General features: G+C 41.3%; 1 protein-coding gene across 11 annotated transcripts in view; it reads left to right on the top strand.

Annotated features, from left to right (window-relative positions):
* The window catches only part of ZNF518B (zinc finger protein 518B), a 429620-nt gene that overhangs the window by 281994 nt on the left and 127910 nt on the right, over positions 1 to 19716 (top strand). Inside the window, exons 4-5 of one of the 11 annotated variants that reach the window (XR_010601560.1) lie at positions 12574 to 12744; positions 13101 to 13237. The exons of 9 other annotated variants lie outside the window; for them this stretch is intronic. The gene's annotated coding sequence lies outside the window, so the exon portion shown is untranslated. One more of the 11 variants, XR_006175689.2, reaches the window with a different exon arrangement.

Here is a 19716-nt window from a genome sequence, read left to right as displayed (position 1 = left end):
TATCTTTAAAGAAATCTGACAATAACAAATAACTTATTTTAAGGGAAAGTAAATACTTTAAAAAGGTCAGTTATGCATATTGTATAATCCAGAGAGAGTGGGTGAGTAACATATTGATTATTAAAGATACCTTATTTTTTTGTTCACTGTAAGTTTGAGTTTTCTGTTTTTTTGCTATAGGACAAGTAAGGTACAGATGGGGTTGTGGCTGGAAAGTCTAACTCATGAGTCATACAAATGGGTAAACGGAGGTACAAAGAAACCAAATAATTTGTTCAAAGTCACACAGTGAGTCAATGGGAAAGTGTGGGAATAGAGCCTGAGAGTCCTGACTTCCACTCTGACTGCTAGACAGTGCTGCCACCAGGCAAGGATTTAGACTTGTCACGATGTCAGCCTGACATCTTTTTATAATCAAATTCCCCTTTAAAACAAAACCTCCTGGAAACCTTTCCAGAGCAAACTTTTCCATATTCAGTCCAGTTCTCATGTTGAAACAGAGTGTTGTTTTGGTGGCAAATCAGACTGTTGGCTAGTGTTGATGGCTGTACCGCTATGGGCACAAAACATCTGGAAGCTGTAAATCCAGAGGGGGAAAAAATATCTCCTCTTGTCCTACGTAATTAAAAGCTCTTAAAATTTTACAAGATAGCTTGTTTTCCAGTTGGGCATTCATTCCCTGGAAGCAAAACCTTTTTATGCTTTTTTATATCACAGTGAGGTAGTGTTTAAGTGACAATAATCCTTTTCCATTCATTCCTCTCCTTTGAATGTCCTTTTCACCAAATATCTTAAACTATAAATTTTTATCATCATGATAGTTACTTTGGTTTATCATAAACTCCATTTGTTGTTTAATCACTGCCTCTAATCTTGGAAGACTGGGTTCCCAAAGCCCCTAGAACAGGGGTAGGCAACCTATGGCACGCGTGCCGAAGGCGGCACCTAAGCTGATTGTTAGTGGCACTCACACTGCCCGGGTCCTGGCCACCAGTCCAGGGGACTCTGCATTTTAATTTAATTTTAAATGAAGCTTCTTAAACATTTTAAAAACCTTATTTACTTTACATACAACAATAGTTTAGTTATATATTATAGACTTATAGAAAGAGACCTTCTAAAAATGTTAAAATGTATTACTGGCATGTGAACCTTAAATTAGAGTGAATAAATGAAGACTCGGCACACCACTTTTGAAAGGTTGCCGACCCCTGGCATAGAACATGCTGATCCTTGCCACATCATTTTCAGTGAAAGATGTAATAGTTTATGGATGGGACTTGTAAAGCAACCACAAATTTGGATGCAAACATAACATTATATGGGTGGAAATACTGTGCCAGTGTTGGCTATTTTCTTTTTTTAAAAGCTGGTCTTAAGAAAACTTGGGTGATTGATAGTCCTTTAATGATCTAAACACTGACCAGCAAAAAGCATAAGGCTTGTATTATTTCCATTAGCAAGCTGGCATTAGTAAAAAGTAAAAACCCAAGGTACAGTAGTAAACAAGGTTGTCAAAATATTGGAAAATTTTTAAAGACCAGATCTATATCAATAAAGGGGAGGGCACCTGGGCCCTACGCATAGGTGATTCTGGAATCCCACAGATCTCTTGGGATCCACCTGGTATGGGAGTGAGCCTCATGGACTATTCTTTAAGGACATGGGCCCTGCCCCAACCCCATTCCAAAGGATGCTGCTGCTGTTGTTTTGTCCTATGATAATCATACGAGGCCATAAAGTTTGAGAGTGAATTCAGCAACCTGTACAGGGTCTTTTGTAAGGGCATGATATAAGGGGTCCAATCTGAAAAACTTCACTTTCCTTACAATGCTACATTCAAAAGCATGGGGAGGTGACTGCTTCCCACACATCTTGCCCAGTGGATATATCTGAGTTTATCTCTATTGATTTTCATTTCTGCAGTGTGTCCCATTCATGGTCTTGTGATAGTGGATGTTGTTTTCTGAGAAGCTTTGATATAAGAAGATCTTTAACCTTTTGACTATTTATTTCAGCTGATATTTCCCATGATAGGATGTTAACACATCAACTATTGTCATTCCAATCTGAGCGGCCGATCTTCCAATTTTGGCTAGATCATCTGCTACCTCACTCCCGTATACACTAATGTGTGATGGAATCCACTGAAAAGTCAGTTTATTGCCTCGCTTTACAACCCTCTATTTCTGCTCTTCTTATTTCTTGCAGTGCAGTGAAAACAGCTTTCAGTCTGTCTGTCTGTCTGGATCAGGGAGGAACTCTTCAGAGGATCCTTGTGTAGATTTCCTCCCCAAAATCTCCCTTGGACAAGTGTTTCCACATGAGGGTGATCCAGCCACGGGCTTGCATCCTTGACCGCAAAGCTGACCAAATATTCTATTGAGTCTATTGATGCAACTCAAATGTTGCATCTGTATATGAGTATGGTTCATATCTGGATGCAGTAGTCAAGTGCTACAGGGCCAATTTGACTGCAAAGAGATGCCCCTAAATAATCTAAGCAGCATCAACACAGAACTCCACCTCTGAAGCTGCTCAAGGCATTTGGTTTGGGATGGGAGAGAGTAAAGGAGAAGGGCTTAGTAACACCGTCCTTTGAAATTGAAGAACAGAAGCAGGAAAAGGGGGTTTTGATGGTGTAAGTGAGAATTCTGGGGGCTCTATAGCCCAGTGGGGGGGCTCTGCAGGGATATGCTGCCCAGTAGGGTGCTACTGCTTCTCATCATCATTATCATGTTCCCATTACGCCTCTGGCATTTAGGGCAGCGACAAAGCTCCTCCACTCCTGTCTGTTTCTGGTAAGTCTTTCAGTGGTTCCCCAGTTGTGTCCCAGGTTTTTCAACAGCACCCCACAATAGTTTCAATGCTTAACAAACTCTGTGCCCCTTTTCCTTGTCAGCCCCTGCACTTTTCCTCTGGGAAACCCCTAATCCAAGGCTGCTTTTGGAGACCGCATAGGCTGGAAAATTGACCCAGCGCATCCAGCTTCCTTTTGTGCAGCTGCTCTGCAATACAAAGGCCATGTTTACACTAGGGCACTACAGTGGCATAGCTTCAGCACTGTAGCTATACCACTGTAAGCTGGTAATGCAGACTCAGACTCCAGCAACAGAGGGGTTTTTCCATCACTGTAGGAACTCCACCTCCCCGAGCGATGGCACGAGATCGACGGAATCATTCTTCCATTGATCTAGCTGCATCTATGCCAGGGTTTAGGTTGGCATAGCTATAGCACTCAGCGTTGTGGATTTTTCACACGCTATCTCAACCTACATTTTCATTGTAGACCAGGCCAAAGGAACATCAGAACGATTTTAATAGATTTATAATCGATTTAAAATGAGGAGGCTTTAAACCACACACTATCTCTTAATGACTCTCTGGGTGTGATGTCTTCATGGCTTCTTTAACTCCCTCTGTGCGGTATTTCAGTGGTGCTTATGCTTCAGTGACTGCTCAGAGGCAAACCATTTGCACCTTTCACTATTACACTGTAATAATTTTGTCATCACATGAATGGTTTACAAAAGTGGTTCACCAGTCATCACCTATCCTGAATTTCTTGGCACTGGGATATCTTTGCTACTGAGTTAACTCAGGTGCTTAGCACCAGGGCCTGACCATCTTTGTTTGCCTAGCCCAGGTGGAGCAGCCACAATGCATAGCCATACCCAAGTTACTGTCCTCACTGGTGCTGCTCTTACCGATGTGTGATGCTAAAACTTCTCGGGGCATAGTCCGTGTTCTTTGTGCTGTGGTAAGCTGAGCTGCTCTGATTCTTTCCCAGTGAATTATGGGAAAACTTATCTGTCCTTCTGGGCACATAGATGGAGTTGTGGGAAGGCATTCGAGGACTTTGAGCATTGGATTGGTTTAGTCTGTGCGCTCGCTGCAAAGTGCGATGTATTAGCCACCTCAGTGAAAGAAGTACCTGAGCTTTAGCCTGCAGCCCCATACAGGCTGGATTAGTCTGGGTTGAAAGCACCACTGAACTCAGATGAGAGGTTTTTGTATGTGACCAGAAGGGACATTAGGAGCAACACCGAGTAAGAGCTTGAGTTAACTCTCCAGTGAAGATGTGACACAAGAGGCTTCTGGAACAGCTGGCTGTGTAAGACTTGTGATGAGTATGTTTATCCAGAGTATATCATCACTTTCTAAAACGTGTATTCATTTTGTTCTATTTTTAATTGTATTAATTTTAATTAGGAGCAGGATTCATTGTGTTGTCATTCTTCAAAAAATGTGAAATTCAGCTATATATGCAGGATTAAAGGTATCTGTATTTATTCAGAGATTTAAGAACAATCAGAGTGGATTAATATTTGTGTAGGGAATAAGGAATAGCATTAGAAATTAACTAAAAATGTTTAAGGGTTTTTTATAGGTCATTTTAGCTGAATCACACTGAAGTAATGAACTATGAAGACCCAGGTTTTAATGTAAATCTGGAGCATTTGGGTATTTAAATTTTGTCCCACCTGAATATTTATTTATTCATTCGTTCCCCCCATTTTTGAAATACTTAAACCTGCCTTTTATCCATACCAGAATATTCCTATTCTTGATTTTCAGTGGTAGGGGATTTGATGATATTCAGAAGACTTACTCAGAGTCAACTGCTATTTCAAACTTTGCATCAAATAATTACTGAATTTTTAAGACCATGTGATTTTTGCCTCTTTCACTTGGGTATGCCTGATGCTACAATATTTTCCAAAATTTAAAAAGGAAAAAAAATTTCTAGTGTGCCACAAACCTGTCATGAATACAACTGGTGCTAACATAAATTGTTGCCAATTGTCCTTGAGCAAGGCCACCCAGAGGATTCAGGGGGCCTGGGGCAAAGCAATTTCAGGGGCCCCTTCCATAAAAAAAAGTTGCAATACTATAGTAACATGTATTTAGAAATGTAAAAAATAACCAGTGAAATACATTCAAAAATTAATTTTTAGTAATTTGAAAATACACTAAATACATTATTTAAAAACATTAAATGCTTTAATGGTATGTATACATTTGCAATTACATAATGGGCTGTCGCTGGGTGATGGTGATGGTTGGTGCCAATGGGCTGTCACTGCCTGGGGGTGGCACTACTGTTGCCCAGGGCTGGGTGGGGAGACACCAAGGACAATTAAAACTCATGGGAGACGGGAGAGATTCCAGAAGATTGGAAAAGGGCAAATATAGTGCCCCTCTATAAAAAGGGAAATAAAAACAACCCAGGAAACTACAGACCAGTTAGTTTAACTTCTGTGCCAGGGAAGATAATGGAGCAAGTAATTAAGGAAATCATCTGCAAACACTTGGAAGATGGTAAGGTGATAGGGAATAGCCAGTATGGATTTGTAAAGAACAAATCATGTCAAACCAATCTGATAGCTTTCTTTGATAGGATAACAAGCCTTGTGGATAAGGGAGAAGCTGTGGATGTGCTATACCTAGACTTTAGTAAGGCATTTGATACGGTCTCGCATGATATTCTTATCGATAAACTAGGCAAATACAATTTAGATGGGGCTACTATCAGGTGGGTGCATAACTGGCTGGATAACCATACTCAGTTGTTATTAATGGTTCCCAATCCTGCTGGAAAGGCATAACAAATGGGGTCCCGCAGGGGTCTGTTTTGGGACCAGCTCTGTTCACTATCTTCATTAACGACTTAGATATTGGCATAGAAAGTACGCTTATTAAGTTTGCAGATTATACCAAACTGGGAGGGATTGCAACTGCTTTGGAGGACAGGGTCATAATTCAAAATGATCTGGACAAATTGGAGAAATGGTCTGAGGTAAACAGGATGACATTTAACAAAGACAAATGCAAAGTGCTCCACTTAGGAAGGAACAATCAGTTTCACACATACAGAATGGGAAGAGACTGTCTAGGAAGGAGTACGGCAGAAAGGAATCTAGGGGTTATAGTTGACCACAAGCTAAATATGACTCAACACTGTGTTGCTGTTGCAAAAAAAGCAAATGTGATTCTGGGATGCATTAACAGGTGTGTTGTGAGCAAGACACGAGAAGTCATTCTTCCACTCTACTCTGCACTGGTTAGGCCTCAACTGGAGTATTGTGTGCAGTTCTGGGCACCGCATTTCAAGAAAGATGTGGAGAAATTGGAGAGAGTCCAGAGAAGAGCAATAAGAATGATTAAAGGTCTTGAGAACATGACCTATAAAGGAAGGCTGAACGAATTGGGTTTGTTTAGTTTGGAAAAGAGAAGATTGAGAGGGGACATGATAGCAGTTTTCAGGTATCTAAAAGGGTGTCATAAGGAGGAGGGAGAAAACTTGTTCACCTTAGCCTCCAAGGATAGAACAAGAAGCAATGGGCTTAAACTGCAGCAAGGGAGGTTTAGGTTGGACATTAGAAAAAAGTTCCTAACTGTCAGGGTGGTTAAACACTGGAATAAATTGCCTAGGGAGGTTGTGGAATCTCCATCTCAGTACTTCAGATCATATTTAAGAGTAGGTTAGATAAATGTCTATCAGGGATGGTCTAGACAGTATTTGGTCCTGCCATGAGGGCAGGGGACTGGACTCGATGACCTCTCGAGGTCCCTTCCAGTCCTAGAATCTATTAATCTTATTTTATGGTCAGGGTTGACAGGAGGCAGGTGCACAGTTTGGATTGCTGCTGCTTATGACAAACCTATTATGTCAACTAATGGAGGGCTTTAGCCCTCAAGACTGCTAGTGCCGCATCTTTCTTGAGCCCTACACTCAGTTCAAAAACTTATTGATACAAGAAATATAAAAAACATACATGATTTTTCTTTTATTTGACTGCTGCGAAATTGAAGTACATTAACAAGCCAGGTGCTCAGCTGCTGTAAAATTGTGAAATGAAGAATACTGCATCCAGAACGTTTACCGGGGAAATGTAAATAAGCATAATTTGGCCAGGTCACCACCCTTACTTTTGCAACAACAAAAAAAACCATGGGATCTGGTGTAGTGAGGACCCCGTAATCACCCACAGTCAGCAGCAACAATGAACTCTTTTGTTTTGTCCAAAACAGAAAAAGTACAGATGAACTGCCTGCTAGCAAGGAGGAAGCTGAAGTGAACCTTGCGCAAATCCCTTCCTCTGTAGACAACAACTCACGGGTACTCACAATAGCACCCCTGGTGATCATGTTCCCCTAGAGAAAACTATAGCACCCCCTATGCATACATAACAGGATGTTTAATGACCACAAAAGTAGCTTATGATGATGTATTTTCCCAAATTCAACAGCACATCCAACAGTGCAGTGCCCCTTAGTGCCATGTTGGCTTATTCCTATTACAGAGGGAAGAGTCTGTCCCACTGAATCAACAAGAGCATTTTATGCAGCGCCATGAGTTTTCCTTGACTGCCCCCTTCCCAAGGAAAGTGCAGCACCTCAGCTTGTGAGACCCAAGGAGTGCACAACACAAGTGGCCAACCATAAAAAATCAAGTTCTCAGGAATATCGCCTCAGCCAAGCAGAGGATAACTTGTTTGTAGCCACAAGTGTACTGAAAGTGTGCTTTCAGGTTAGGGGAGATACTGAGAATATGATATGAAGCAAAATAAAAGCACTGCCTGTGAGCAGTGCTGTTTTCTTTTAAGAAATTGGCCTGCAATTCTGAGTGCTGAGATTTGCTGGTGAGAAAAGACAATGAAGTTGGGTCCAGATTCCCGAGCTTTTATTCTTTTCGATAAAGAAATAATTCCATATATTTAGACAGTAGCTACCTCTGCACTATATACCATGCCCAAGCCCATTCTATCAGACAGATGGCTCATAGGAATCATTATTCATCTACTGCAGTTATTATCTGGAATGATATTCACATGCACAAATTATAAAATCCTGTACTAATAAGCAAAACATATGAACATATTACTAATAAAAAATATTGTAGTAGATATGGCTGCAATTTGGTTGTGTAAGAGAAAGATGGAAATATATGGGCCATGAGAAGTGAGGTGATTTGAGAAGTACAGATGAGTGTAGAGGGATATTGAATGACTCATTTGTTTATTTCCCTGGTTTTCACAGTTTACCTTGGGTGGACAGCAGTCTAGCAATCCAAAGTTAACAAAAGACTTTCCATCTGGGTATTTAGGACTTGATGCTGTTCCCCTGGAAGTAAATGACACAGTTCAGTTTATTTCTATGGGTGCAGGATTGGCCTTTAGTAATGTGTATTGTACTGTGTACGTAGTCATTGGAATGTATAGATTCTCAGATGAAAAGCAATCACTAAAAAAATGTGTAGTCTTACTTTACATAGTTTTGATGTTCTGAAAATGGTGCCAATAAATATGCAAAGATTTCTTCTTGATTTCTGCTTCATACAAACTGTAATTCTATCAGGTCTTTCTAAAGTAAAAGAATGCAATGTGCACCCAACATCGGAGTTGCTTGTATAATCTACCCAAATTATAAAATACTGCATTTTTCTCTCTGTAGCACAGAATGCAGATTTTGCAGGTGGGTGCTACAACCAGAGATCCAAACCTATTACTCATGCTCTTCTTTAAAATTATTCTATATCACTAGTCTCACAGTTCAAAAAAACATTCATTTCATTAACAGAGTAAGTTATGTGAATAGCAGTGCAGGAAAGCAATACAGAAAGTCTACTAAGCATACTGGAATTACAAATATATTTGTCAGTGCAAAGAGTTAATGACCTCACTGTCTTTTACACTGCCTTATTTTGCAGGGCAACTCACCATACACTCTCACTGAGGGATTGTTAAAGCAGCCGTTATCATATATGATACTCTATGGATGAATTGCTCTTTTTAAGCACATGATTATTTTCAAAACGGATAATGTTTCTCTGCTGTCCTGAAGATATTTTATCCACAGTATTATACCTTGTAAGTATAGGGAGCCAGATTCATGGCTCCCTAGCTGCTTTGTCCCTCTCCAATATTGAATGTGTTAGGATTTTGTTGAACTCTATCTTCTCAACCACACTACTCTTTGGCCCATATTAAGTAGTGACATAAATGGGGTAAGAGCATAAGATTGTTTAATTTACCCCCCACGGGGGCAGAACAGTATGATTGTGGCTGTTTTGTAAGAGAATCTCAGGTTCAGAGTAAGGTTCTTGTCAACACATGGAATTGGGAATAGCTGTTCCAGAATATCTCCATATGTGGGCACTCTTATTCCAGAATTGGAGTGCCTCTTTCTGAATTTATTTAATTTGTGGAAGTGGATTAAGTGAAATCAACAAAGGCAGTCTTATTTCAGAATAAGGTGTTCACACTTGGAACTATTCAGGAATAGCTATTCCACTTTCAGTTCATACCCTACCTTGTTCCAGAATAACTTTTATGTGTAGACACTCTAGAGTGGCCAGGTGCCCGGTTTTCGACCGCAAAATCAAGTCAAAAAGCCCTTTTCAACCAGACACCCAAAGTCCAGTTATTGCAGGTTGGGGAGGCGCTGAGTCATCACCCTTGCTAGCCCCTACTCAGCTGGGGCTGCCTCCTACCTGCATCGGGCGGCTGCAGCTTCCAGCCCTGGCTCTGCATGCAAGTCCCTCCCAACCTACGCAGGGATGAGGGGAAGAGCAGTGAGTGATGAGGGGAGGGGTAAAGAGGAGCTAATGGGGGGTGGGGCCTCTGGAGGAAGGGGCAGGAGTGGGGCCTCGGAGAAGAGGCAGGGCAGGGGTGAGGTCTAGGGACAGGGGTGGGGACTGGGGAGCACAAGGTGGGGCAGGGGCAGGGCCTCAGGAGAAAGGGGCAGAGCAGGGGAGGTTCCGGCACTCCTGCTGGAGTGTCCGGTTTTTATATATTACAAAGTTGGCAACCCTAAGACAATCCCTTACATCAATTTGCACCAACACACAGTTGCTTACACTGATCTGAAGTACTGATATGCAATAGACACCATCAAATATCACCTCTGAATTTATAAATCCAATTTTTATGTGGCTAATTGTAAATATTTGCTAAAGGCTGCATAAGACAACTGGAGAAAAGAATATTATGGGCGGGCTTTCCAAGCAATGTATTGTTGTTATTTATTATTTGTACTGCAGTAGTGCCATAAGGCACCAGCCATAGTGTGTTAGGCACTGTATCTATATATCACAAAAGATGGTCCCTGCCCCCAAATTGATTGCCATCTAAGAATAAGATGAGAGGCAGGACGTGTATTCAATAAACTGATGTTGGGATCATGAGGTAAGGGTGACATGAGTATGATCAGCATGACTAGGGTGACCAGATGTCCCGATTTTATAGGGACAGTCCCAATTTTGGGGTCTTTTTCTTATATAGGCTCCTATTACCCCCCACCCCCGTCCCGATTTTTCACACTTGCTGTCTGGTCACCCTAAGCATGACAAACAGCAGTTGAAGCATATTGGCTGGGTAAACAGTTTAGGCAAAGAATGACTGACATGCTCACGGTGTGTCCAATTGGTAAAGGCAAATACCCCAGTGGTAAGAACAAGTCCAGTAATGGTGTATTCAGTAATGGTATGCATGTAAGCATATGGGCCTCTGTTTTTTTAAAATCTGGTCATATAATCACGTTGCTGAAATCGGTTAACAAATGTAGACCTTTTTTCTCTCCCTTTAAAAGATGGGAAGTAGGGATCAGCTAGTTCAGAAGCCATGTTACCTGTGAATTAAACAAGACGAGGAGTCATTAGGAATTCAACCTGAGGTTCAAATCCTTTGGAGTGAAGGATCCAGGCCAATATATATTGCTTTCTCCAATGCACAATACTCTCTCTTTAATTAATCATCTGTTGCTGTCATATCATTTATGCAGTATTATAAAGCAATGTTGGTGGGTTGAAAAGTTGAGGCCTTACTTAGTCCTTAGGTCTCTCACTAAATTCCATCCTGAGGCAAAAATGGAGTGAAGACCTCAGTAATATTTTCCTGTATGTAATACTCTACGAGAAGATTGCAAATAATTTTCCATTTGACAAACTTTGTTGATTCCCCCCCTCCCCCCAGTTAAATTGGAATTAACATAACTGATTTTGTTTCAGGACCTCAACTTCAGCTGAAATAACACTTTATCTTGCCAAAGCACATTTGCTTGTGCAGTGCACCTGCTTCATCAGTGATGTCAGCACAGCTCTGAAATTGTGATTTCCAGATAAATACTGCTGCAGAACCAGTAGTGAGCCCAGAAAATATAGGGCCAAGTGTGCCTCTCATGTTAGAAAACCATAGAAACCACAGTAAGCACAAACTGGGTGAGGTAACTGGGATAGTATCTAACAGAATCTCCCCTTATGGAGGTGGTGTCAGTGTTACCTATGGGCCCGAGGGTGTTGCCAGCAAGTTGCAGAGGTGCCAAGAAGCTGTTAGAAATCTCGTTCTCAATCCTGCAGACCTCCTGGCATTTGTGTACCTCAGTGCCCAGTGAAAATTTCTGGGGCCTGATCTGCTTGTTCATTGAATGGTTGACTCACAGTCTGAGGTGTGTGCGTGCGTGTGAGCATGCATATGTGTGCAATAAATATATATCTGCTACATCCAAAAACCTACATTAAAAATAATGTTTAGGTCCCAAGGTAAAGCACTCAGAAGTTTGGAAATGCCAGAATTATGAGTCTTTAATTGCATGTTCACATACTAATTTTTTCCTAGGACTCCTGCCTTAATATTTCTTTTTATCCTCTTTTACTCAAGGTGTGGGCCTTGAGTGTTATTTACTGCACACCATTCAAAACCTGAACCAAACACAAAATTAATTATTTCCTCCTGGGCATTTCTATGGTGCTTTCGTCACTGTATCTGACTGCTCCACAGACATTTATCTTCACTATACCCTGGTGAATTGAGGCACAGAGGGACTAAGATTAAAATCATCAAAAGTGTCCACTAACATTGGGTGTCTAACTTGAGGTATCTAGGGGACCTGATTTTCCTGCGTACCTAGCATTTTTATACATTTGAAACACAGCCCCAATTGATTTCAGTTGCCGTTGTAAGCACTCAGCACTTCTGTAAATCTGGCCCCACACGTCTCATGTTGGGCACCCAGAAAATAAGGAACACGTAATTAATGGTCACCTGTGAATAGTTTGGTTTAAGTGGCTTGCCCAGCTTCTTACAGGAACTCTGTGACAGAGGTAAGGATTTAATTATGGCATTTCTTAACTTTTGAGCGTTTGACAATTCAACCTTAATGTTACGTTATTGGAGGTTTATAGTATGTAATTCCTAATTAAGACAACAAACAAAACAAAACAGAAATTCTAATCTGTGGAACCATGTTGTTGACCCTCAACTTGGTTCATCAGCATGGTTTGAACCTTTAGATTCATAGTACAGCTCTCTACCACACTAGCTAATGGAGTAACTAGCCGCTGTAATAGTTTGGGTATGTGGAGCAGGAAAGGTTTATTTTCAACATCTTCTTCAAAAAAGTGCACCAGTCTTGAAACTTGGCAGAATTGCTATATTTCAGGTGGCACAAAATCTTCCAAAACTAAATTGTTTGTTGAACAAATTCAGAGACACGTTTCTCCAAAATATTTGATTGCTGTGACACAGCTCTCCTTTCTCTCTGTAACTTACATGTGCTTATTCTTTTCTACAGTTACATTTTTCCAGCTCCATGACCATGGAAGAACTGTGGGTGGATCCCTGGGCCTCAGGGTGCTCCACGAAGGCACAGGGTTCTGTACAGAACTCCTTGCAGGATAAGTGCCTAAGTCTTAATATTCAAATTTCACATCAGTGCTTTGTACCCAGCATGTTATTTCCAATGGTAATTTATTTCAGCAGCTGAATTTTTCTGTAGTGTCAAAGTGTCATTTATTACAAAGTGATATTTATCTTTACCAGGAAATAGGACACTTCTTAAATGTATCTTCCCTTATCAGGAAAATTGTTTCTATAATAATTTAACTGCAAAGTAGTCATTGATTTGTTTCATGAATATGCCTTAGCGGACATAAATGAAACACTAAGAAATGATCATCCTGTATGAGCTGTGCTGCAAAATACTTGCAATTTTTGGAAAGCATTTTCCAGCTGCTTTTACTCAGCAACATTGATTAGAGATCACAAAGTGCATGCCTGGCTGGCTGGAGATAATATTTAACATGATATCATTTGTTTCAGAAACCACCTCTGCAGTAAGAATAATGAGGTGTGATGCCTCTGGAAATGGATGTACCTGCTATAGTGTGCCTATCATTTCTTATTTCATCATGTGGAAGTGCCATGAAATAGTAGTAATAAGCTGAGGAAAGTGGAACTTTTTACCAAGTTTCTGTCTCTTCTTTCGGTGTGTGTGTGTGTGTGTGTGTGTGTTCTGTATAGTGATGAGTTTCTGGCTAGCTCTTCAAATCCTTTCTGTTAGTACCTGGTAGTACAAGGTAGAAAGATTTGTCCTGCTGTTTATTTTAGCTGTTCATTTATTAGAGATATTTCCTATCATTAGCTGACATGAGCAAGTTCTGCCCCAATACAAATATTGACACATTTTAACATAACAGTGGAGATTAGTCTGGGACTCTGAAACTTGCTTAAGGCTGAGATTTCTTTTCAGGAGGTCTGTTGTCTCTTGCCATTTTTTTAAAAAAAGGGTTTTGATAAATGTGTGTAATTTTAGCTGTTGCTCTGCACCTTGAGAGCTTTGATGTGTCAAAAAGGGAAAAAATTGAATAAATGGCTTGATGCTCTCGAGGGTAAGGTGCTCTCTGCTCCCATCTGTTGGTAAATAGGGGGAAGAACAGCTTCACCTGCATTAACTAGTTCCCCAGAATTCCAGATGGACAGAAGCTCCTAAGGGTAAGGAACTCTCTGCCCTCCTCTGTTGGTGAACCAGGTGAAATACAGCTACAGAGAGGGCTTTGTTTGCATAAGCTTTCTACCCTGAATTCCTCTAGTGACACTTTCTGAGCCACCATAACTGAACACAAACTCAGAATTGGTTGGGTGCTGGAACTGAACTGAGGTGTGCATTCCTGGTTGTAAGGAGTCTGTTCAAGAGTCCTATATACTATTGTTCCCTTCGCTGGGGCTCCTGTGCTGTTGACCCACTGACCGTCCAAGCACAAAGTCTTCTGACTCATGTGGTGCAGGTCCAAGCCCATTCATTTTGCAAGATGGACGCAGCTGAAGCCTTGATCGTCAGGCTTGTGTGTGGAGGGTCTGCCAACACTATCCCACAATCCCCTAGGCCTGCGTGTCCTGCCCCTTCTATCTCCAAACTTCTCACTCGATGCCCAGGACCTGGAAACAACCTCCTGGTTCAAATATAGCAGCTCAGACTATTCAACTGTAAACACAGTTAACCCTATGTATTAGGTTTCAGAGTAGCAGCCGTGTTAGTCTGTATCCACAAAAAGAAGAACAGGAGTACTTGTGGCACCTTAGAGACTAACAAATTTATTAGAGCATAAGCTTTCGTGGACTACAGCCCACTTCTTCAGATGCATATAGAATGGAACATATATTGAGGAGATATATATACACACACATACAGAGAGCATAAACAGGTGGGAGTTGTCTTACCAACTCTAAGAGGCCAATTAATTAAGAGAAAAAAAACTTCTGAAGTGATAATCAAGATAGCCCAGTACAGACAGTTTGATAAGAAGTGTGAGCATACTTACAAGGGGAGATAGATTCAATGTTTGTAATGGCTCAGCCATTCCCAGTCCTTATTCAAACCAGAGTTGATTGTATCTAGTTTGCATATCAATTCCAGCTCAGCAATCTCTCGTTGGAGTCTGTTTTTGAAGTTTTTCTGTTGTAATATAGCCACCCGCAGGTCTGTCACTGAATGACCAGACAGGTTAAAGTGTTCTCCCACTGGTTTTTGAGTATTTTGATTCCTGATGTCAGATTTGTGTCCATTAATTCTTTTGCGTAGAGACTGTCCGGTTTGGCCAATGTACATGGCAGAGGGGCATTGCTGGCACATGATGGCATATATCACATTGGTAGATGTGCAGGTGAACGAGCCCCTGATGGTATGGCTGATGTGATTAGGTCCTATGATGATGTCACTTGAATAGATATGTGGACAGAGTTGGCATCGGGGTTTGTTACAAGGATAGGTTCCTGGGTTAGTGGTTTTGTTCAGTGATGTGTGGTTGCTGTAGTCCATGAAAGCTTATGCTCTAATAAATTTGTTAGTCTCTAAGGTGCCACAAGTACTCCTGTTCTTCTTTTTGTGGATACAGACTAACACGGCTGCTACTCTGAAACCTGTCATTATGCAAGACACTGATATGCAAACTAGACACAATCAACTCTGGTTTGAATAAGGACTGGGAATGGCTGAGCCATTACAAACATTGAATCTATCTCCCCTTGTAAGTATGCTCATACTTCTTATCAAACTGTCTGTACTGGGCTATCTTGATTATCACTTCAAAAGTTTTTTTTTTCCTCTTAATTAATTGGCCTCTCAGAGTTGGTAAGACAACTCCCACCTGTTTATGTTCTCTGTATGTGTGTGTATATATATCTCCTCAATATATGTTCCATTCTATATGCATCCGAAGAAGTGGGCTGTAGTCCACGAAAGCTTATGCTCTAATAAATTTGTTAGTCTCTAAGGTGCCACAAGTACTCCTGTTCTTCTTCCTATGTATTAGCTATGTCCAGAATAATGAAGAAGCCATACACTGAGCATGTTACTAGCTAGCTGGCAAGAGGAACAGCCTGATTCTAGTAACTATGTGGTATGAGGCAGGCAAGACATTTGGCCACCAAACTGCAGGCTCTAGGTCTAGCACCAGCACCATGCTCTGAATCTTCCTCATGTTTCCCAACGATGTTAAAACACTGATATAAATATATATCCTGGTAAGATAAAAGTAAAATACTTCTTTAAAAATATCTGGAAATATTTGGGTGCTACAGGATGGTTAGAGGTCAGATATTTGAATTATTGACCTTCCTCTGAAGATTTGATATCTGGCATTTTACATTAATTCCTTAAACAGCCTGCTTCCTAAGCAGTATGACTGCAGAAAACATACCATCAGCTAATTAGATTGACAGATAAAGTGTTGTTCCTAGAAGTGAAACCCAGTATACAAAGGGGAAAAATGATCAGGAATGTAAATAAATGTCTGTGATTAGCATCTATAATATTTGTTTGTTATGTAGGAAGACTATGGAAGAAGGTTGTGTGAAATGTTCACAAACAGATTTCACCCAAGCACAGAGGGCTCATGCAAAGTTCTCTGTGCCTATGCTGGGCAGGAGGTGGGCTATATGGGAGGCAGCAGATGGAGCAACCACATGGCTTTGTCACCTTCTGCACACCACACTGGAGTTTTCCATGTCAGCCCCACATCGTTCAATGTAGAGGGCAATGCTGGTGCAGGGGACAGGAGGGGCCAATGCTATCTGGGATTAACCTGTGCAACTAGCATGGAGAGGGGATTTGGCTGTTGAGCTCACTGGCTGGAACAGCAATTACAAGAGGAGGTCTGTATTGCAGCCCTGTAACTTTACCCCGATTAGGGATGTTGGATTGGCCCTTTCCCCCACAAAACCTTTGCATGCTTCATCCATGTAACTGTACAGTGTAAACAGAAACATTAGGAATTCACCTAGTTCGATTTGCTATAAACTTGAAACTCCAACCTTTAGGGCTCTCGAGCAGGGCTCCATGATTGTGTTATGGTTTCAGCGTGAAGCCAGGAGAAATTCATCTACTTCAAACAAGTTTAGGGTTAATTTGAACCTAGAACTCAAAGCAAAAGTTGAGAGGTGCAATTCTACAAATATTGAATGAAATGAAACCTTGTGAAGTGAAATGGCTGAGTTTTGTACAGCCGTGCTTAATGTCACTGGACGTCTCTACAGTGTAAGGTACTAATAATCATGAAATCCAGCTGGGTTGTCTCATAGATTTAATAGAGATGAAAGTCACTATGCTGTGGTGAGCCTAACCCTCACTCTCAAGCCAGACCTAGAGGTAGTGATGCCAGTCAGGAGATAAGAAGGAAGGCCCTCTCCTGGATCAGTAACTGGTTAAACGACTGGAAACAAAGGGAAGAAATAAGTGGTCAGTTTTCAGAATGGAGAATGGTAAATAGTGAGGTCTCCCAGAGATCTGTAATGGGACCAATGCTGTTACAACATAGAGTAGAACTTCAGAGCTATGAAAACCAGAGTTACAAATGGACCAGTCAACCACACACCTCATTTGGAACTGGAAGTATGCAATCAGGCAGCCAGCTAGATGACAACAAAAAGCAAATAGAGTACAATACTGTGTTAAACGTAAATTACTAAAAAATAAAAGGATAGTTTAATAAAAAAAGTTTTGACAAGGTAAGGAAACTGTTTCTGTGCTTGTTTCAGATAAATTAAGATGGTTAAAAGCAGCATTTTTCTTCTGCATAGTAAAGTTTCAAAGCTGTATAAGTCAATGTTCAGTTGTAAACTTGTTCTTTGATACTGAACAATTGCAGCAATTGGATTGCAGCTCCACTTTCAGAGCTCTCAACTGTGGAATTCCACAAGGCTCCATTTCCTTTTCCATCATAGTAAATATATAGGATAATCCACTGGGGGCAGTTTGTAAGACGAGGACCGGCTACAGGCACCAGCGAAGGAAGCAGGTGTTTGGGGTGGCCAATAGAAAGGGGCGGCACGTCTGGGTTTTCGGCAGCAATTTGGCGGCGGGTCCCTCAGTCCCTCTCTTCCTCTGAGCTGCCGCCGAAGTGCCGCCAAAGAGGAAGAGAGGGAGTGAAGGACCCGCTGCTGAATTGCTGCCGAAGAATGAAGAGGTGCAATTGAGCTGCCGTCAAAGTGCCACCGATCGGCTGGTTTTTTGTGTGTGTGTTTTTTTCCCCGCTGCTTGGGGCGGCAAAAAAGCTGGAGCCGGCTCTGTGTAAGACATCATGGTCTTGGGTGCCCGCAATGCAGAGACAGTACTACACTTTACATCTTCTTCACATCAAATACAAATAGAACCATTTCCCAGCTATCCTAGTGCCTGAAGAAATCAGCACATGAATGAAGAACAACCGCCTGAAACTAAATCCGGCCATAATAGTGGTGATTCCGGTGGGAAAAGAGGAAAATGTGAAGCGCTAACAAACACTATATAATCACCCTCTCTCTAAAATAGTACATAGCCTCTGTTCTCCTTTTAGACTTCTCACAGGTACTGGATACTCAATAGCAATGTCTACAAGAATGCCTTCTTCCATGTATTCTCTCTGGAAGGCTATGTCCCAACCTGACTATATAGACTTGGTCATAATGATCTATGCATTCCAACCTGAGAATGAAACTACAGTCAAAGAAATATCTCCAGATGGTGCAATACAGAGCAGTCCACCGGAATAACACAGGTTGTTGTAAGTATATGTTGTAGGTGTTCTGATAATTTTAATGACTCCCTATCAAGTTCCAGATTAAATGTAAGGTCTTGATCTTCGTTGCCCATTGATCCTATTGAGCTTAATGGGTTAAGCCTGGGCTATTTCAAGAACCAGCTGGCCCTCTGTGACCATGACATTTCTAGTGCTCAGGAAAAATCAAAACTATCTCCAATGAGTGAATCTAGTGGAAATGGGAGAAAGAGCCTTCTTGATGGAGCATGTGTTCAGGAACTTCCTTCTATGAGGAGAAGACTGCCTTTGGTCAAAGGAAGACCTGCCTCTTTACCAGTTTCCCCATGACAACAAAATAAATAATTATGGGGTGAAAAACATCTTTCTGTGTGTGGGAAAAAGGGGAGAGAAGCAAATAACTCATGGATGCTGTGGTGATGCATGTAGCATAGATAAAAAGAAGTTGTAGGCTGTAGTCTAGAAAGCGAGTAATTCCCATTTCATCTTGGGTTACATACTATACCTGGCAAGGAATCACTGGGAACATAACAGATAAGTGCAGCTTTTGTGTTCATTACATTTTAATTGATACAATTTCTTATGTCGCCCAGAATAAATTCATTCAAAAATGCCATATTCTGTTCATCTGATAAGTGTCAGGTGAACCTTATAACGGTGGTTAATTTTTTTAATAGATTCTTCTAACCCTTTCAGCATAAATTGTGCAGTATTGCAGTTAACTAAAAAGGCTGAAGAGAGGTGTCTGAGACGTGATGCTTCTGTTCATTAGTTCTATGGTACTTCTGTATCTTGACTTTTACTATTAGTGTGCTAGATGGCTATTTACACTCATTAAGTGATAAAGCAAATCTATAGAGCGATCATGCTGAAAACTAACTGGAAAATAATTTGCAAAACTATATAGACTATCATAGATATCAGTTTATTCCAAGAGAGAGACTAAATTCTTTTTGCCTGACTGATTTTGGCTTTTAGAGCTAGATCCTGACTTGAACTATATGCCTGCCCAATGTGTAGGGAGAGGTGAGGATTCCCTTTATAACCCTGCACAGGCTACCAGACGCTGGTCTAGGCATACAGAAATAAGTGCGCACTGTACGCCCTCTGATTCTTCTTCACTCATTCTCGCTTTCCCGGGAGCAATGGTCAGGGATGGGCTAGCAGTGAGTGGAATCTTGCCTCTGATCCTCAGGCTGCTGCGTGCAGCTAGGCTGCTGCAGGGAATGTTGTAATTTGTGGCTGTTGCAGGCCAACAGCAAATTAATACCCCATGGAGCTAGACAAAAACAGGAAAGGAAATGGGCCTCAAAGGGGTGTCCCTCATATACAATGCCTTCTGGGGCTACTGTGGGGGAGGTGCCATTTATACCTTGCTCAGGTTTGTGCATCAATGCAGTCTGGCC

This window comes from Chrysemys picta, chromosome 5 (genome assembly GCF_011386835.1).
Source record: "Chrysemys picta bellii isolate R12L10 chromosome 5, ASM1138683v2, whole genome shotgun sequence".
Classification (NCBI taxonomy): domain Eukaryota; kingdom Metazoa; phylum Chordata; order Testudines; family Emydidae; genus Chrysemys; species Chrysemys picta.
This window is presented reverse-complemented; position numbering and strand designations above follow the sequence as displayed.